Here is a 21,884-nt window from a genome sequence, read left to right as displayed (position 1 = left end):
TCAACAGCAAAAAAGCTAACAACCAGATGGAAAAATGGGCCAAAGAAAGCTATACAGATGACCAACAAGCACTTGAAACAATGCTCAACATCACTGCTTATTAGAGAAATGCAAATCAAAACTACCATGAGGTACCACCTCACACTAGTCAGAATGGCCATCATTGATAAGTCCACAAATAACAAATGCTGGAGAGGGTGTGGAGAAAAGGGAACCCTTCTGCACTGTTGGTGGGAATGTAAGCTGGTACAACCACGATGGAGAACAATATGTTGATACCTTAGAAAACTATACATAGAACTACCATATGACCCAGCAGTCCCACTCTTGGGCATATATCCGGAGAAAACGTTCCTTAAAAAAGTCACATGCACCCTCATGTGCACTGCAGCACTATTCACAATAGCCAAGACATGGAAACAACCCAAATGTCCACTGACAGATGATTGGATTAGGAAGATGTGGTATATATACACAATGGAATACTACTCAGCCATAAAAGAGAACAAAAGAATGCCATTTGCAGCAATATGGATGGAACTAGAGACTCTCATCCTGAGTGAAGTAAGTCAGAAAGAGAAAGACAAATAAACCATATGATATCACTTATATCTGGAATCTAATATACGGCACAAATGAAACTTTCCGTAAAAAAGAGAAGACAAATACCATATGATATCACTCAAATCTGGTATCTAATATACAGCACAAATGAACCTTTCCACAGAAAAGAAAGCCATGGAGTTGGAGAATAGACTTGTAGTTGCCATGGGGGAAAGGGAGAGTTTGGGAGGGACTGTGAGCTTGGGGTTAGTAGATGCAGACTGTTGCCTTTGGAATGTATTAGCAGTGAGGTCCTGCTATGTAGCACTGGGAACTATGTCTAGTCACTTATGATGGAGCATGTTAATATGAGAAAACAGAATGTGTATCTGTATGTGTAACTGGATCACCATACTGTACAGTAGAAAAAAAAAGTGTATTGGGGAAACAATTAAAAAAAAGGAAGCAAATAAAAGGTAAGCCCAATAATTTATTGGCAGGTTTTTCAGCAGAACGTCTGAAGGCTTGAAGTGAGTGGCACAATATACTTAAAGTGATGAAAGGAAAAAACCTCCAACCAAGATTACTTTACCCAGAAAGGCTCTCATTCAGATTTGAAGGAGAAATCAAAAGCTTTACACATAAGCAAAAGCTAAAAGAATTCGGCAATGCCAAACCAGCTTTAGAAGAAACAGTAAAGGAACTTATCTAGGCAGAAAAGAAAAGGCCACAACTAGAAACAAAAATACCACAAATGACAAGGCTCACCAGTAAAGGCATATATACAGTAAAGATAGGAAATAGTCCATGCACAATTATTCTACCAAAATCAGAAACCATGAGGAGGGTACAAATGTAGGACACTAGATATGCACTTGCAATTAAGACACCAACAACTTAAAACAATCACGTGTATATATATAGACTACTATATCAAAACTTCAGGGCAACTACAAACCAAGAATCTACAATTGATAAAGAAATAAGAAAAATCAACTTGGAGTTCCTGTAGTGGCTCATTGGTTAATGAATCCGACTAGGAACCATGAGATTTTGGTTTTGATCCCTGGCCTTGCTCTGTGGGTTAAGGATCCGGCATTGCTGTGAGCTGTGGTGTAGGTCACAGACTTGGCTTGGATCCTGCATTGCTGTGGCTCTGCCGTAGACCAGCAGCTACAGGTCAGATTCAACCCCTAGTCTGGGAACCTCTGTATGCTGCAGGAGTGGCTCAAGAAATGGCAAAAAGACAAAAAAAAAAAAAGAAAGGAAGAAAAATCAACTCAAATACAACACTAAATTTTGTCGTCAAACCACAAGAGGAGAGACCAAGAGAAGAAGGGAAGAAAAAAGAGCATCACAAACAAATCCAAAACAGTTAATAAAATGGCAATAAGAACATATCTATGAATAATTACCTTAAATGTTAATGGACTAAATGCCCCAATCAAAAGACATAGACTGGCTGTATGGATACAAAAACCAAACCCATATATATGCTGTCTTCAAGAGACCCACTTCACTTCTAGGGACAAATACAAATTGAAAGTGAGAGGATGGAAGAAAATATTCCATGCAAACAGGAATCAAAAGAAGCTAGATTAGCAATACTCATATCAGACAAAATAGACCTTATAATGAAGATATTTTAAGAGATAAGGAGGGACATTACATGATGATCAAAGGATCAATCCAAGAAGGAGATATAACAATTTTAAATATTTATGCTCCCAACACAGGATCACCACAATGTATAAGGCAACTGCTAACAACCTTAAAAGGAGAAATGGACAATAATACAATAATAGTGAGGGACTTTTAACACCTCACTTACAGCAATGGAAAGATCATCCAGACAGAATATCAATAAGGAAACACAGGCCCTGAATGAAGCATTAGACCAGATGGACTTAATAGATATTTACAGGACATTCCATCCGAAAGCAACAGAACACACGTTCTTCTCAAGTGCACATGGAACATTCTCTAAGATTGATCACATCCTGGGCGACAAATCAAGCCTCAGTAACTTTAAGAAAATTGAAATCGTATCAAGCATCTCTTCTAACCACAACAATATAAAGGACTGGAAATCAACAACAACAAAAAAACTGCAAAAACCACAAACACATGGAGACGAAACAACATGCTACTAAACAACCAGTGGATCACTATAGAAATCAAAGAGTAAATTAAAAAATACCTAGAAGCAAATGACAACAAAGATACAACACTCCCAAACCTATGGGATGCAGCAAAAACAGTTCTAAGAAAGAAATTTATAGCAATACCAGCCTACCTCAGGAAACAAGAAAAAGCTCAAATAAACAATCGAACTTTTCATCTAAAGCAGCTAGAAAGAGAAGAACAGACAAGACCTAAAGTTAGTGTAAGGAAAGAAATCATAAAGATCAGAGAAAAAAAATCAATGAAATAGAAACAAATAAAACCACAGAAAAGATCAATGAAATGAAAAATTGGTTCTTTGAAAAGATCAACAAAATTGATAAACCCTAGCCATACTTATCAAGAAAAAAGAGGACTCAAATCAATAAAATTAGAAATGAAAAAGGAGAAGTAACAACGGACATCACAGAAATACAAAGGATCATAAGAGACTACTACATGCAACTATATGCCAATAAAATGGAAAACCTAGAAAAAAATGGACAAATTCTTAGAAAAGTACAATTGTCCAATACCAAACCAAGAGGAAATAGAAAAGATGAATGGACCAATCACAAGAACTGAAATTAAAACTGTGATTAAAAAACTTCCAACAAACAAAAGTGCAGGACTAGATGACTTCATAGGCAAATTCTATCAAAGATTTGGAGAAGAGCTAACACCTATCTTTCTGAAAGTATTCCAGAAACTTGCAGAGGAAAGAACACTCCCAAACTCATTCTATGAGGCCACCATCACCCTGGGACAAAAACCAGAAAAAGATACCACAAAAAAAGAATATTACAGGCCAGTGTCACTGATGAACATAGATGCAAAAATCCACAACAAAATACTAGCAAACCGAATCCAACAAATGGTTTACAGTTAATAGAAGAACATAAACTTCTCTGTCAAGGGAAAAAGAGCCTGAACTTGTTGGGGGAGGGGGGTGGATTTAAACCCAAAGTACTTGAGGACGTAAGAAAGCACCTCAGTGCTTTAAATTCATTCCTTCATGCTGTAATTGCTGAGGCCCTGCTCTGTTCCAGTCAGCTCTGCCTTCTTAGGGCTTATAGTTTAATGGAATTTAGGTGCGATATAATTTTAAAAATATATACATGAATGGGCACTGAAATAATTCTCAGCAAAATTGCTATAGGTAAAATCAGCAGAATCATGAGTTCCAAGAGATCTGTGAGAACACTATAGATGGGAAAATATACCAGTTTTCATAACATTAAAGATTCTAGAAAATATAGATTGAGAATAAAATAATAATGAGCTAACATTTAAAAAATGTATTAAGTTGATTTACAATGTTCTTTCAACTTCTTCTGTACAGTAAAATGACCCAGTTATATATATATATATACATACTTTTTCTCACATAATCCTCCATTATGTTCCATCACAATTGTTTAGATATGGTTCCCTGTGCTATACAGCAGGACCTCATTGCTTATCCACTCCAAATGCTAGAGTTTGCATCTACCACCCACCAAATCCCAGTCCATCCCACTCCCTTCCCCTCCCCCTTCCAGTTGGCAACCACAAGTCTGTTCTCCATGTCCATGAGTTTGTTTCTTTTCTGTAGATAGGTTCAGTGGTGCCGTATATTAGATTCCATATATGTGATATCATATGATATTTGTCTTTCAATTTTCTGATTAACCTCCATACTGTTTTCCATAGCAGTTGTACCAATTTACATTCCCACCAACAGTGTAGGAGGGTTCCCTTTTCTCCACATCCTCTCAAGCATTTGTTATTTGTAGACTTATTAGTAATTAGTAATTAGTAATAGCCATTCTTACTGGTATGAGGTGGTACCTCATTGTAGTTTTGATTTGCATTTCTCTAATAATTAGTGCTGTTGAGCATTTTTTCATGTGCCTATTCACCATCCATATGTCTTTTTTGGAGAAATTTCAATTTAGATTGTCCGCACATTTTTCAATTGGGTTCTTTGTATTTTTGCTGTTGAGTTGTATGAGTTGTTTTTATATTATGGAGATTAAGCCCTTGTTGGCTGCATCGTTTGCAATTATTTTCTCCTATTCTGTATATTGTCTTTTTTCTTTTTCTGTGGTTTCTTTTTCTGTGCAAAAACTTGTCAGTTTGATTAGGTCCACTAGTTGATTTTTTTTTAATTTCAAACTAGATATTTTTTAAATGATTCCTATTTTTTTCCATTATACTTGGTTTACAGTGTTCTGTCAATTTTCTACTGTACAGCAAAGTGATCCAGTCACACATGCAATCTTGTTCTCACATTATCCTCCATCATGCTCCATCACAAGTGACTAAATATAGTTCCCAGTGCTATATAGCAGGATCTCATTGCTTGATTTTTGTTTTTATCTCTATTGCCTTTGAAGACTGACCTAAGAAAACACTTGTATGGTTGATGTCAGAGAATGTTTCACCTGTGTTCTTTTCTAGGAATTTCATAGTGTCCTGTCTTATGTTTAAGTCTTTAAGCCATTGTGAGTTTATTTTTGTGCATGATGTGAGGGTGTGTTCTAGTTTCATTGATTTGCATGAAGCTCTCCAGGTTTCCCAACATCACTTGCTGAAGAGACAGTCTTTTTTCCATTTTATGTTCTTGCCTCTTTGTTGAAAATTAATTGACTGTAGGTGTCTGAGTTTATTTCTGGGTTCTCTATTCTGTTCCATTGGTGTGTATGTCTCTTTTGATACCAGTACCACACTGTCTTGATTACTATAGCTGTGTAATGTTGTCTGAAGTCTGGGAGAGTTATGCCTCCTACTTTTTCCCCCCTCAGGATTGTTTAGGCAATTCTGGGTCTTTTGTGGTTCCATATAAGTTTTTGGATTGTTCTAGTTCTGTGAAAAATGTCATGGGTAATTTGAAAAGGGCTGCAATAAATCTGTAGATGTCTTTGGGTAGTATGGCCATTTTAACAATATTAATCCTTTCAGTCCAAGAGCATGTACTATCTTTGCATTTCTTTGAATCCTCTTTAATTTCCTTGATTAATGAACCAACATTTACTCTTTGCCTCTATGAATCTGTTCTAAGACCTCTACATTCATTAAACTCAGTTTAATCCTCACAACAAACCTATGAGGTAGGTGCTATTATTATTCCCATTTAAAATATATGTAGAGTGAGGTACAGAGAAGTTCTATAATTTGCCCAAGGTGATACCATGGCTATTGAAGCATGGAGCCACGAATTGAATCCAGGCAAGCTGGTTCCATATTCTGCATTAGCAACCTTAATGTCATTATTGCCATTGAGTTGGAGTTGGTCAGCATTCTAGGTGGATTACTAAACAGTCTATGAACCTTTAAAACAAAGTGTAGTGATAGGGACTCAGCATTGAGTCTTGCTTTCCTAAGAGCAAATCATGTCACAGAAGACCCAGTTTCTATCTTGCCAGTAACTAGACTAGTTGATGAGACAGTTGCACTGGATAGAGAATATCAGGATCTCAGCCTGGCACTTCAGATTTTTCCACAGTTTCCTTGCAGATGGAGGCAATGTGGAGTGGTTAAAAAAGCATAAACTTTGTGGTCAGACAATTTAGGGTTCATTATTTCCAGCATTTACTAACTATGATTTCATGCAAATGACATTCCACTTTCTACACATTCACTTTATTGTATGTAAAATGGAGATGATAACTACTCTACAGGATTGTCGTGACAGTTAAATGAAATCAATTTATGTAAAATGATGATAGAATGCCTGGCACCTAGTAGGTACTCATTAATCTTCCACCCCCAATAAAGAAATAGGCATTCGTTAACCACTGCGTCAGAAAGACAAAGACAAATACCATATGATATCACTTATAACTGGAATCTAATATGCAGCACAAATGAACATCTCCACAGAAAAGAAAATCATGGACTTGGAAAATAGACTTGTGGCTGCCCAATGGGAGAGGGAGGGAGTGGGAGGGATCGGGAGCTTGGGCTTATCAGACACAATTTGGAATAGATTTACAAGGAGATCCTGCTGAGTAGCATTGAGAACTATGTCTAGATACTCATATTGCAACAGAACAAAGGGTGGGGAAAAAATGTAATTGTAATGTATACATGTAAGGATAACCTGACCCCCTTGCTGTACATAGGGAAAAAATAAATTATTAAAAAAAAGAATTGATATAATGGAAAAAATAATTATAACTTGGATCTGAAAAAAAAAAAGAAATAGGAAGCCATGTAAGATAGTAAAGTCTCCATCGTTAAATGTACCCACAAATGGGCTAGATAATTACCTGCCAGAGATGGTATAAGAGAGACTGGAAGATCTATCTGATCCATGAGATCATTTGGCACAGTTAATGAATTCTCATCCAATTCCTAAGACTCTCTTAATTTCAAGTAATTTAAGCAAAAACTTCCTCATTTTGTACATTGGAAGTTGAGATTGCATGCACCACTTAGAACAGCTTGAACAACTTTTTGCTTGTTTCAGGGTACACATGTATGTGTGTGTGAATGTGTGTATATATATACATCTCACACACACACACACACACACACACACATATATGTATATATATATATATATGAAGATACTTTTAAAAGTATCATTATAGGTAGGTGGGAGATTACATCATTGGCTTCTAATTATGTGATCCCTTCTCTAACTTTTATTGTCTCCCTCTTGTTGCATTTCTTTTGAAAAATCTAGACAGCTTTCTTTTTTTCTCATTCTTCTTGTCCTTTATGATTACTATCTCTCCTTCTCTATATCTTATTGCCCTGCTATTTTGGTTGGTAATATATTTTGTTATTTTCTTCTTGAGATGATTATATTAGAAATCATTGTGTTGCTCTGAAGAATGTTTCCCTTTTTTCATTTCTTCCTTTTTTTTTTTTGTCTTTTGTCTTTTTTTTGTTGTTGTTGTTGTTGTTGCTATTTCTTGGGCCGCTCCCGCGGCATATGGAGGTTCCCAGGCTAGGGGTTGAATCGGAGCTGTAGCCACCGGCCTACGCCAGAGCCACAGCAACGCAGGATCCGAGCCGCGTCTGCAACCTACACCACAGCTCACGGCAACGCCGGATCGTTAACCCACTGAGCAAGGGCAGGGACCGAACCCACAACCTCATGGTTCCTAGTCGGATTCGTTAACCACTGCGCCACGACGGGAACTCCCCATTTCTTCCTTTTTAGCCTTTACTGGGGAAGGGAGGAGAACCCCTTTTCCATCTCTTCAGTCAATCATCCACCAATATTCATACAACTCCATAGTTGTTCCAACAGCCTTTTCCCTCTCTATTGTATTTGTGCCAGTCTGAACATGCTCTGTTTTCCCATGTGTAGTAACTTCTCTGTATTTATGTGCTTTCACCATATTCTGGGAGAATTAGGGCTAAACAGAGTATAAAGATGCTGGAGAGAGGACTTCTGTTCATGGAACTTTCTGCATGTAGGTCATTTTTTTTTTTTTTTTTTTTTGCACCGAGGGGCCAGGCTTGGAGGATGAGCCATTTGGGACAACTCAGAAATGAAACAATAACAACACAGATGGAAAACAGCAAAAAAAAATTTGATAATTTAATGGAGTTCCTATTGTGGCTCAGCAGTAATAAACCTGACTAGTATCCATGAGGATGAGGGTTCAATCCCTGGCCTCACTCAGTGGGTTAGGGATCTGGCATTACCATGAGCTGTGGTGAAGTTTGCAGAAGCAGCTTGTATCTGGTATTGCTATGACATAGGCCAGCAGCTACAGTTCTGATTCTACCCCTAGCCTGGGAACTTCCATATGCCAGAGATGTGGCCCTAAAAACAATCACACACATAAACAAAAAAGACAAAAAAAAAGAGAGACAAAAGATGAGAATTTAAAGCTGGAACTCCTTGCTTCTAGACTCTACTGCCTTTTACTTATGTGTCTAACCTTGGGCTAGTTCTTTAAGTCCTTATTTTTGAGTGTCAAATCAAGCTAATGATAAAATTCATCTCAGGGAGCTTTGAGGAAAACCACTTGAATTAGCAGGAAGCAGTGAAGTATAGTGTTAAGAGTATGGGCTCTAGGGCCAGACAAGAGGTAACCAATTTCCTTTTTCCCATCATCTGTGTGACCTTGGACAAATTCTCCCTGCCTTTTATTATCCCCTCATTTGCAAAATGGGAATTATAATGGTATCTACATGGAAGGAAGGTTATGAAGTTTAAATGAAACAACACAGTTGTGGTCCCTGGCACATAGTAAATACTTAGTAAATGTTAGCTATTGATACTATTACTATATATGTAATAGCATCAATATAGCAGTGTTACTAATCATTCATTTAGCAAATTTTTGTTGGAAAGCAATATACACAGTGGCTAAACAAGCACAGATTTTTAGTGCCAGATAGCCTAGACTTAAAGCTCAGTTGTGTCATAAATGGTAGCTTTTATTCCTGGGAAAATTTCTTAACTGTTCTATGACCATGGTTCCTCATAAAATGAGATTATAACAACAACTACCTTGTAGGATTGTTGCGAGAATGGTGTAAGTTAATAAATACAAAACTTAACTGCTGATGAATGAACACAAAGAAAATGGCATACACATAAACACAATGGAATATTGTTCAACTTTAAAAAAAAAGAAGGAAATCCTGTCATGCAATAACATGGGTGAAACTGGAGGACATTATACTAAGTAGTAAGACAAAAAAAAGACAAATACCATATTATATCACTGATATTTAGAATCTATAACAGTCAAACTCATAAAGGCAGAGAGTAGAATAGTGGTTGCCAGGGGCTGGTAGGTGTAGGAAAAATGGGGAGATGTTGGTCAAAGGGTAAAACCTTTCAATTCTGTAAAATGAACAACTTCTGGAGAGCTAATATACAGATAGTGACTGTAGTTAGCAACACTGTATTATAAATTTAAATTTGCTAAGAAAATAGATCTGAAGTGTTATCACAAAAAAGGTAACTGTAAGGTGATGGATATGTTAATTAGCTTGATTATTGTGATTATTTCATAATGCATACCTATATCAAAACATCATGTTGTATACCTTAAATATATATAATTTTTGCTAATTATACCTCAATAAATCTAGGGGGGATGGAAAATCTTTAGAATAGTGTCTAGTACATAATGTATGTTGTTTAAGTGTTGTTATTTTGTTGTTGTTATTTCATTATTATTAAGTATGTATTCTAGATGCTGTAATACACAGTGAGAAAGATAAATCCAGTCCCAGCCCCCTGTGCCTTCCCCAGGATCTTGAAAGAAAACCAGGGTTGTCCAGGCTAGGATCAAGTAAACAGGGCCCCCTCTAAAGAGGTAAGGAGGATCTTACTGACAAGCAAGTGAGGCAGGCTATGATCCTGAACAGTTGCATTCTCCAGATTGCATCATCTGTGATTTTTACAAAATGCCCTGAAGTATTTTGCTAAATCTCATGAGTACCCAGTGAGGCCAGATTCAAAGAGCCCCCAGCTATTTCAATCATGTAATGTCAGGGAAATGGGTAGCCTTCTTGCTGGAGGCATGGCTAGGGCCATGGCCAGAGTGATTATCTGCAGACAGCCAGGGCACTAGAGAAGCAGTAGCTTCCTTAATATCCTCCAACTTGAATTTCTGGAAAGTAAAATGGAGAAGGCTGCCATCCTATTAGAAACAATCCCCGCAAAAAATAAAACAACCCCATTTATGTAGGAAATTTGTGATGACCCAAATAGCATCTGTGGTCAGTACCTATTCACCATACCCCTATGAAAACACTCATATCACCATTAACAAGTGCCGTGTGGGTATTCTGGGCTCAGGAGGGCTTTGTTCTCTTGCCCATGTGTACAAGCTGAGCAGAAAAAACTTCTGAGGCTTTAACTACTGTTCTACACTGGATAACTCTTAAGTGGAGCAAGACCAAGAAAGGTGCAGTGTTGGGCACAGCCTGAATGGGTGGACAAAATTAAAAGCTGTGAAAAAGAACTAATGTAAATTCACTAATGTGGTAACTGAGTCCCAATTGTGTTAGTTGGGGCTAGGAATCATGGAATAGGAGGCTTCTTTCGGGGCAGAGAGGAGATACTAGTAGAAGCCCAAATATAGATCTGTGATCCACAACCACCACCACACCTGCCATGAAAAAGTTTATGAAATTTCCAGGGACAATGAGGTAGCTATGTAAATTTTAAAATATTCACAGTTACATTTGTTGTTATTTATTTTTAGTCAATATTTAACTCATTTTGAAAGTTTAAGTGAACTAAAGGAGGCAACGAGATATTTAGATTTATCAAGAGGAGTTTTAAAGGGCTATGAAACACTGGTCTGGAAGCAAGAAAGCTCAACACCATATTTATCAGACAAGGCTGGCCTCATGACGTGAAAACTGCACGTTTAGATTTGAGCTTTACAATAATTTTACAAGGTAAGGATGACTGTATTAGTTTTATAGTTGAGGAAATTGAGGTTCAGAGAGGTTAAGTCATTTTCCCAGGACCACACAGCTAGTAGGTTCAGCAGCTAGAATTAAAACTCAGAATTTTATGCCATATGATCCACCAATCCCATTCCTTGACATATATTCAGACAAAACTATGATTCAAAAAGATACATGCACCCCTATGTTCATAGCAGCACTCTTCACAATAGCCAAGACATGGAAACAACCTAAATGTCCATTGATAGATGAACGGATTAAGAAGATGTGGTACACATACACAGTGAAATATTACTTGGGCATAAAAAAACAATGAAAGAAATAATGCCATTCACAGGACCATGCATGAAACTAGAGATTATCATACTAAATGAAGTATGTCAGAGAGAAAGACAAATATCATATGATATCACTTATATGTGGAATCTAAAATATGGCACAAATGAACCTATCTGTACTACAGAAACAGACTCACGGACAAGGAAAACAGGGTTCTAGTTGCCAAGGGCCGCGTGGAGTGGGAGAGGGATGGCATAGGAGGTTGGGGTTAGCACATGTCAGCTATTATATACAGAAGGGATAAACAGCAAGGTCCTACTATTTAGCACAGACAACTATATTCAATGTCTTATGATAAATCATAATGGAAAATAATTAGGAAAAAATAATGTATGTGTATATATATATGTGTGTGTGTGTGTGTATATATATATATATTACTGAATCACTTTGTTATCCAGGAGAAATTAACACAACATTGTAAATCAACTATTCTTCAATAAAAATTTAAATTTTTTATGAAATAGCTCACAACTTTAGACTCTCACATTCTTTCCACCATCATTCCATGCTGCTTGGTGGCTTTAGCTACCCCTTCTGATTGGATTTTCTGAACAGCAGGTCATTCTTAATAATTCCTCTCACATCCCTAAACTTGGCTTTATGACTAACTCAACCTTCTGGATAGTCAGAAAGACCAAGTAAAGGGAGGATTTTCATGATACATCTCTACACAAAGGCAGAATTCTCTCTGGTTCCTTGTTCTCCTTAAATACCTAATGAAACAATAGGAGGTTCAGTAGATACTTTTAATTTAGTTCCAGGATCATGTACATCCTTTCTATTTTTGGAAACTAGTTAAGGTTTTAAAGGCCAACAATGATTATGACACACCAACTCAGAAGGAAAGGAAGCTGCAGGCTGAAGTTAGGAATGGAGGGAGGTTGAGTCTGCCTATGTTCTAGCCAGATGAGCCATGTGGTTCAGGTCCATATTATGTATTATAAGGCAGGAATCAGGCCTTTACAAGATACCATTTTTTAACCTTTTATTTTTTTGTTTACTGTACAGCATGGTGACCCAGTTACACATACATGTATACATTCTTTTTTCTCACATTACATGTTCCATCTTAAGTGACTAGACAGAGTTTCCGGTGCTACACAGCAGGATCTCATTGCTAATCCATTTCAAAGGCAATAGTCTGCATCTATTAACCCCAAGCTCCCAGTCCATCCCACTTCATCCCCTTCCCCCTTGGCAGCCACAATTCTATTCTCAAAGGGCATGATTTTCTTTTTATTTAATTGTTATTTCCCCAAAACAATTTCTTTTTCCCACTGTACAGCACGGGGACCCAGTTACACATACATGTATACATTCTTTTTTCTCACATTATCATGCTCTGTTGTAAGTATCTAAACATAATTCTCAGTGCTACACAGCAGGATCTTATTGTTAATCCATTCCAAAAGCAAGAGTTTGTATCTGTTAACCCCAAGCTCCCAATCCATCCCACTCCCTTCCCCTCCCACTGGGCAACTACGAGTCTATTCTCCAACTCCATGGCTTTCTTTTCTGTGGAAAGGTTCATTTGTGCTGTATATTAGATACCAGATTTGAGTGATATCATATGGTATTTGTCTCCTCTTTTTTACGGAAAGTTTCATTTGTGCCGTATATTAGATTCCAGATATAAGTGATATCATATGGTTTATTTGTCTTTCTCTTTCTGACTTACTTCACTCAGGATGAGAGTCTCTAGTTCCATCCATATTGCTGCAAATGGCATTCTTTTGTTCTCTTTTATGGCTGAGTAGTATTCCATTGTGTATATATACCACATCTTCCTAATCCAATCATCTGTCAGTGGACATTTGGGTTGTTTCCATGTCTTGGCTATTGTGAATAGTGCTGCAGTGCACATGAGGGTGCATGTGACTTTTTTAAGGAACGTTTTCTCCGGATATATGCCCAAGAGTGGGACTGCTGGGTCATATGGTAGTTCTATGTATAGTTTTCTAAGGTATCAACATATTGTTCTCCATCGTGGTTGTACCAGCTTACATTCCCACCAACAGTGCAGAAGGGTTCCCTTTTCTCCACACCCTCTCCAGCATTTGTTATTTGTGGACTTATCAATGATGGCCATTCTGACTAGTGTGAGGTGGTACCTCATGGTAGTTTTGATTTGCATTTCTCTAATAAGCAGTGATGTTGAGCATTGTTTCAAGTGCTTGTTGGTCATCTGTATAGCTTTCTTTGGCCCATTTTTCCATCTGGTTGTTAGCTTTTTTGCTGTTGAGTTGTGTAAATTGCTTGTATATTCTAGAGATGAAGCCTTTGTTGGTTGCATCATTTGAAAATATTTTCTCCCATTCTGTAAGTTGACTTTTTGTTTTCTTTTTGGATTCCTTTGCCATGCAAAAGATTGTCAGTTTTATTAAGTCCCATTGGTTTACTTTTGCTTTTATTTCTGTTGCTTTGGGAGACTGACCTGAAAAAATATTCATAAGGTTGATGTCAGAGAATGTTTTGCCTATGTTCTCTTCCAGCAGTTTGATGGTGTCTTGTCTTAAATGTAAGTCTTTCAGCCATTTTAAGTTTATTTTCATGGATGGTGTGAGGGTGTGTTCTAGGTTCACTGATTTGCATGCCACTGCCCAGGTTTCCCAGCAATACTTGCTGAAAAGACTATCTTTTTCCCATTTTATGTAATTTCCTCCTTTGTCAAAGATTAATTGACCATAGGTGTCTGGGTTTATTTCTGGGTTCTCTATTCTAGTCCATTGGTCTGTCTGTTTTGGTTACAGTACCACACTGTCTTGATGACTGTGGCTTTGTAAAATATTCTTAAGTCTGAGAGAGTTATGCCTCCTGCTTGGTTTTTGTTCCTCAGAATTGCTCTGACAATTCACACTGAGGTCATTTGTGGTTCCATATAAATTTTTGGATTGTTTGTTCTAGTTCTGTGAAAAATGTCATGGGTAATTTGATAGGGATTGCATTGAATCTGTAGATTGCTTTGGGTAGTACGGCCATTTGTACAATATTAATTGTTCCAACCCAGGAGCATGGAATATCTTTCCAATTTCTTTATATCTTCTTTAATTTACTTTTTAATGTTTTATAGTTCTCAGCATATAAGTCTTTCACCTCCTTGGTCAGGTGTATACACAGGTATTTAATTTTTCAGGGCGGCAATTTTAAAGGGTATTGTATTTTTGTATTCCTTTTCTAATATTTAATTGTTAGTATACAGAAATGTGACTGATTTCTGAATGTTAATCTTATCCCCTGCTACTTTGCTGAATTTGTTGATAAGTTCAAGTAGTTTTTGGGTTGAGTCCTTAGGGTTTTCTATATATAGTTATCATGTCATCTGCATATAGTGACAGTTTTACCTCTTCTCTTCCTATTGGGATGCCTTTTATTTCTTTTGTCTGATTGCTGAGACTAGGACTTCCAATACTATGCTGAATAGCAGTGGTGAGAGTGGGCATCCCTGTCTTGTTCCAGATTTTAGTGGAAAGGCTTTCAGCTTTTCTCCATTTAAGATTATATTTGCTGTGGGTTTGTTGTAAATGGCTTTGATTATGTTAAGGTATGTTCCCTCTACCCACTTTGGTAAGAGTTTTTATCAGAAATGGTTGTTGTACTTTGTCAAATGCCTTTTTTGCATCTATTGAGAATATCATATGTTCTTTGACTTTTCTTTTGTTAATGTGGTGTATGACTTTTTTTGATTTGATTATGTGGAACCATTCTTGTGAACCTGGGATGAATCCCACCTGGTCGTGGTGTATGATCTTTTTTATATGTTGTTTGATTCCAATGGCTAAAATTTTGTCGAGAATTTTTGAGTCTATATTCATCAAAGATATTGGCCGATAGTTTTCTTTTTTGGTGGTATCTTTGTCTGGTTTTGGAATTAGGGTCATGGTGGCATCATAAAATGTCTTTGGGATTGTTCCTTCTACTTCAACCTTTTGAAAAAGTTTAAGGAGGATGGGTGTAATTTCCTCTTTATATGTTTGGTAGAATTCACCTATGAAGCTATCTGGTCCTGGACTTTTATTTGTATGGTGTGTTTTTATGACATATTCAATTTCGTTTCTAGTGATCAGTCTGTTCAGCTGATCTGTTTCTTTTGTTTCGGTTTTGGCAGGCTGTAAGTCTCTAGAAAGCTGTCCATTTCTTCTAGGTTGTCAAATTTGTTTGCATATAATTGTTGATAATAGTCTTTCATGTTTTTTTTGTATTTCCATAGTGTGCATTGTGACTTCTCCTTTTGCATTTCTTTTTTAATTGAGTTTTCTCCTCTCCTCTTTTTGGTGAGTCTAGCCAGAGGTTTATCAATTTTTTTTACCTTTTCAAAGAACCAGCTCTTTTTTGAATCTCTATATTATTGATTTCCTCTTTCATCTTTATGATTTCCTTCCTTCTCCCGACTTTAGTTTTGTTGTTGTTGTTGTTGTTGTTCTTTCTCTAATTCATTTAGGTGTTGGGTTAAGTTGCTGATCTGAGATTTTTGTTCTTTTTTTGAAGAGGGCCTGTATTGTTATGAACTTCCCTCTGAGCACTGCTTTTGCAGCATCCTGTAGATTCTGAGTGTTTGTGTCTTCATTATCATTTGTCTAGAGGTATTTTTTAATTTCCTTCTTGATTTCCTCCTTGACCCATTGTTTTTTTAGTAGCATGTTGTGTAGTCTCCATATAGTAGGTTATCTCTCATTTCTTATCCTGAGGTTGATTTCTAGTTTCAGCCATTGTGGTCAGAGAAGATACTTGAGATAATTTCTATGCTCCTAAATTTGTTGAGGTTAGCTTTGTGCCCAATATGTGATCAATTCTTGAGAATGTTCCATGTGTACTTGAGAAGAATGTGTATTCTGATTTTTTTGGATGTAATGTTCTGAAAATGTCAATGAAGTCTAACTTTTCTATTGTTTCCTTTAGGATCTCTGTTGCTTTATTGATTTTCTGTCTAGAGGATCTGTCCATTGATGTGAGTGGGGGGTTAAAGGCTCCTACTCTGATTATATTCCCATCAATTTCTCCTTTTATGTCTGTTACTATTTATTGTATGTATCTGGGTGCTTCTATATTAGGGACATATATATTGACAATTGCAATATCCTCTTCTTGAATGGATCCTTTAACTGTTAAATAGTGGCCTTCATTGTCTTTCTTTATGGCCTTCATTTTAAAGCCTATTTTGTCTGATATGAGGATTGCAACTCCTCCTTTTCTGTCTTGTCCATTGGCATGAGATATCTTTTCCCATCCTCTCACTTTCAATCTTTATGTGTCCTTTGCCCTAAGGTGAGTTTCTTGTGGGTAGCAGATTTAATGTTTTTGCTTTTATGTCCAATCTGCCACTCTTTGTCTTTTGTTTGGAGCATTCAGTCCATTGACAGATGATATTTCTTATTGATAGATATGTATTTATTGCCATTTTCAACCTTGTTTTCTAGTTGATTCTATGTTTCTCTTTTCTTCTTTTCTTTTTTTGGTTGGATGGTTTCCATTTATTTCATGCTTGAGTACTTTTCATTTTTTGTGTATGTAGTGTTTGGTTTTGATTTATGGTCGCCCTGTTTTTTAAGTATGTTAACCCCTTCCTATATCTGCTTGCTTCAGCCTGATAATCATATAGGTTCAAACACATCATTAAAATAAAAAATAGAATAAAATTTAAAAAGAATAAATTTTTTCTTACTTCCCCTGCCCACATTGTATGATTTTTATGTCCTTTTTTTAACATATTCATGTTTAGATCTGTATGCTTTCTTATTTAATTGACTGCTTTCCAATTGTGGTTTCCTCTGTCATAGTTCTTCCTTTTTTTTTTAATTTAGAGAAGCCCTTTCAGTATTTCTTTTAGAATGGGTTTAGTATTGCTGTACTCTTTTAACTTTCATTTGCCTGAGAAATTCTTTATTTCCCCTTCTATTGTAAATGGTATTCTTGCTGGATAGAGTATTCTAGATTCCAGATTTTTTCCTTTCAGTTCTTTAAATATATCTTGCCACCTCCTCCTGGCCTGTAGTGTTTCTGTAGAAAAATCAGCTGATAGCCTTGTTGGGGTTCCCTTATAATTAACACTTTGCTTTTCTCTTGTTCACTTTAGAATCCTCTCTTTATATTTAAATTTTGCCATTTTTATTATAATATATCTTGGTGTGGGCCTGTTTGGGTTCAACTTGTTTGGGGCCCTCTGTGTTTCCTGTATCTTGATGGCAGTTTCTTTTAGATTTGGGCAGTTGCCAGCCATAATTTCTTCAAATATATATTCAATCCCCTTTTCTTTTTCTTCTTCTTCTGGAATTCCTATTATGCGTTGATTGGCTCATTTTATATTATCCCATAGGTCTCTTATATTGCTTTCATGTTTTTCCATTTGGTTTTCTGTCTGCTGTCCTGTTTGGGTGACTTCCATTTTTCTATCTTCTGTGTCACTAATTCATTCCTCTGCATTATTCATTCTGCTCTTTATTGCCTTTAGCTCTGTTTGTAGCTCTGCAAATGAATTTTCTAGTTTTTTGTGGCTCCTCCTTATATTTTCTAGTTCCTTTCTGATTGAATCTGCATTACTGTTCATATCCTCTCTTAATTCCTTCTGTATTTTCACTATCTCCCTTTTGAACTCAGTGTCTGTCAGACTGCAGAGGTCTGTTTCATTGTTGACTGCTTTAGGTGAATTCTCCTGTTGCTTTAACTGGGAATCATTTTGAGCTTCTTCATCTTGCTTGTGTTTTTATTTTTCTGTGAATTTGGGAAGCCAAACTGTAGTCTTCTCAGTATTTCTATGCAAAAATACCCCTTTGTATTTTTTATGGGGGGAGTTACTATTTACATTTGGTGTTGAAGTTTGAATCTTTGCTGTTTCTTTCTTTAGTGTGAGCAGCCTGTTATCCCCAGGATGCTCAGTGTGTTTTCAGGGAGAAGGAGGCAATGGGTAGGTCCAGCAGTCAGTGCCTGGTCATTGGGCTCTCAACAGAAGCAAAGACCTGTAGGAATGTGGCACAGGTTACTCCTGTTTGCAGGGCCCTGAGAAGTGGTAATGAGCTCTAGAAGGATCTGCAAGGTGGACAGAGAATTTGGCAGTAGCAGCAGCAGTGTGCATGAGTTCCTGGTCATGGGGGTGAGAGCAACCACAGCTTGTGTTCGATTGCAATGCCCTCCTCTGAGGTGACTGGAACTGCAGGTGGTCCCTATTCAGGGACTCCTAGTGGGAGTGGGCCATGACTGTCTCTAGCATCAGTGATAAATGCAGTGGTTTGCCTCTACCACCTATAGACCATGCATGTAGTGATCCATATTACTTAGCCCACATAGGAGGTGCTGCACAGGCTATTCCTAGTTGCAGGGTCCTGGGAAGTGACAGAGATCTGACATATTGGTACTGCCCTGAACATTCAGCAGTGGCAGCAGCAGGACTGGTGTATTCCCAAGGGTGGGAGAGCACCAATAGTTGATTCGGTCACAATGCCTTCCTCTGTGATGGCCTTGCATTGATTCAGGTTGCAAATGGTGCCTGTTCACTGACCCCTAGTGATATCGGGCCACTGTCACCTCTGGAGCCAGAGATAACTGTGGTGGTTTGCCCCCGCCACTTGTAAATCATGCAAGAATCACTTGGTGCTGCTTAGCCCCCACAGCATCTATTGCACAAGGCACTCTTAGTTGCAGGTTTCTGGGATGGGACAGTGATCAAGCATCTGGGCCCTGTCCAGAATGTTTGGCAATGGCAGCTGCAGTGCATGTGCATCTGGGGGAGTGAGAGCAACATCACATGGTGCTCCATCATAGTATCCTTCTCTGTGATGCCCTCTGATGTGGTTGGGGCTGCAAGTGATTTTTGTTCAGATGTCCCCATCTACAGTGGGCCATGCCCACCTCTGGAGTCAGGGATAACTGCCGTTGTTTGCTCCCGCCACCAGCAGGTCCAATCTGCCATGGGCTAGCAAGCGGCTTCCCACTGTTGGAGATACCAGGTCCACGGCAGGCTAGCAAGTGGCCTCTGGTCACGGGGGGCTGCACCTGAGATGCCCAGTCCAGGGCATGCTGGTGAGTGGCTTCTTACAGACAGGGAGGCCCAATCCGTGGCGGGCCAGCAAGCGGCTTCCCGTGGCCCAGGAGGCCCGGTCCATGGTATATAGGAAGTGGCTTCTGGCCACTGGGAGGCGGGGTGGGGGGTGCTGAGCTGGGGATGCTCTGCCCCCTGTGAGCTGGCAGGCACACACATGCTGGGGCCCAAGGAGTTTCCTATGGGAGCCTGCCCTTCCTCCTCTCCCCTTCCCACTAATGGCACCTTCCCTCTCCTGCAGGTCCAGATCTTCTCCCAGGTTCCCTCTGCCATGGCTTTCCACTCCCCAGCCCTTAGCATACCACTCCCCCTGCCCATGGTGCACTGCTCCCTAGCCCCTGGAGCATTATGTCTCCATACTGCCAACCCCAGCCAGTTCCCAGGGACTGACATCCAGAGCCTAAGTCTCAGCGCCTAGCCCCCACCTGAGCATCTCAGGCCCTGGTGTCTGTGCCAGTGGTTCAGATGATCTGTGTATCTCTCACTCTGCTTTTCCATTCTCAGACCTGCTATTGGGCTTTTCTTGGCATCTTGGAAGTCCCTCTGACTCAGCTGACCTTTCTGTTGGTTAGGTGGCTTCCAGGGTGTGGGTTCCCTTTCTCCTTCACAGCTCCCTCTCGGGAATGCTAGTCCCATCCTGATTCCTTTTCTCTCTCTCTCTTTTTTTATTTTGTTCTACCCATTTATTTCAAGAGTTTTTTGCCCTTTTTGGAGGTTTAATTGCTTCTTCCAGCATTCAGTTGATGTGTGCAAGTCGTTTTACATTTAGACGCGTTTTTTTGATGTGTTTGTGGGAGAGGGTGAGCATGTCCTCTTACTCTTCCGCCATCTTGCCTTCCTCAAGGTCCCATTTTTTATGGATATGTTTCAAATTGTTCCTGGGAATTATGGAAGTCAGTGCACGGGAGTCATCCTATCCTTTTGGCCAGGACTGAGCTTTCCTACTCAGAGCATGGTAAACAGAATCCAGGCTCTGAAATAAGCTTGGCACTACCTATCCCACTCTATACAGCTGATGTATTCCTTTCCAGTAAACCTGATGCCAGGAGCACCCAACAGATCAGAATCCATCTGTGCTCACAAGACTATTTATGTGCATAATCATCATGGGAGGAAAAAAGAATACTGAGATGGTTATTTTTTGCAAAGCAATTCATCAACACCTCTATTTCTCATTCTGGGGCTTTGAGATTGACAGAGCTATGCTGGGAAATATTTAAAGACAGCCTTCTCCAGTCTACCCAAAAGCCCAGTTTACCATGCAGTGTGAAGGGTTAGGATTAGGAATGTGTGGCCAAATGCATATCCTTTGCAAATAGCCTGCAGCTGTGAACAGTGCAGAATGTCAGGCAACTCAATAAAATGGGAATAGTTTATGCAAACCATATAGTGTTAATAAAAAATTAGTGAACAATTCTAACTCTTTTAGATTGTCTAGAAGGCCAAATATAAGTAAGGAGGAGGGAGAGTAGGCCGTAAAGGGCCCCTGCTACTAGTAGAAGACATCTATCATGACAAAGCTCAATGGGACCCTCCTTGGCCAGACTCAGCCACACCACATGCAGCAGTAGATGTGCTCTCAGGAGAAGCTGAAGGCAGTGCTGGAAGGAGGAGGGGCTTAAAGACCACTATGAAATAATTACTTATCAGACCTGACATTCTACAGACCCACAGATCATTTCATCCACCCTTCTGTTTTTCTTTTTTTAGCTAATGAAATACTTGATAATCAAAAAGTATAAATATAATGAGTACCCTTGTACTTATTATGCAACTGAAGAAATAATTCATTACAGTCTTCCTCCTCTCCCTCTCTTCTTCCCTTACTTTTCCTTCCTTCTTCACCTGTCCCTGTTCACTTCTTCTCCTCTCTGTACTCCCTTAAATTTGACATGTATCATTGTTGTATATTTTTACATAATTTTCATACATATATATGTATCATTCCCTAAATATTATGTGGTATTGTTTTTTTTTTTTTTTTTTTTTGCTTTTTAGAGTTGCACCCATGGCATATGGAAGTTCCCAGGCTAGGGGTTGAATCATAGCTACGTCTGCTGGCCTAAGCCACAGCAACACAGGATCCTAACTGTGTCTCTGACCTACACCACAGCTCACAACAATGCTGGGTCCTTAACCTACTGAGCAAGGCCAGGGGTTGAACACACGTCCTCATGGATCCTAGTCAGGTTCCTCTGATCCATGGCAGGAACTCCTGTTTTGTATGTTTTTAAACTTTATATCAGTGTAATAGATATATAGAGGAGATAAAACTGTGTAGAACAGAAACCAGGGGAATGATGAGCATGTAATTTAATATGGAGGTTGCTTGGGCATCATAGCTTTTGGAATGGGTAGCAAGTTCACAAAAACTTAATGCATCATGAAAAGTAAGTAAATACAGAAAGAAATAAGAGCACTGTGC

At 38.5% G+C, this 21,884-nt stretch overlaps 1 protein-coding gene across 13 annotated transcripts in view; it reads left to right on the top strand.

The window, feature by feature from the left end:
• Positions 1-21,884, top strand: part of ARHGEF9 (Cdc42 guanine nucleotide exchange factor 9) — a 418,114-nt gene that overhangs the window by 364,767 nt on the left and 31,463 nt on the right. The window lies entirely within an intron of this gene.

Source organism: Sus scrofa, chromosome X, assembly GCF_054392235.1.
Source record: "Sus scrofa isolate SSC_HxYL_T2T_F1_AM1 chromosome X, Sscrofa_HxYL_maternal_Yorkshire_Landrace_v2.0, whole genome shotgun sequence".
NCBI lineage: Eukaryota > Metazoa > Chordata > Mammalia > Artiodactyla > Suidae > Sus > Sus scrofa.
Note: the sequence above shows the minus strand (reverse complement) of the source record. Positions and strands in the feature narration are given on the sequence as shown.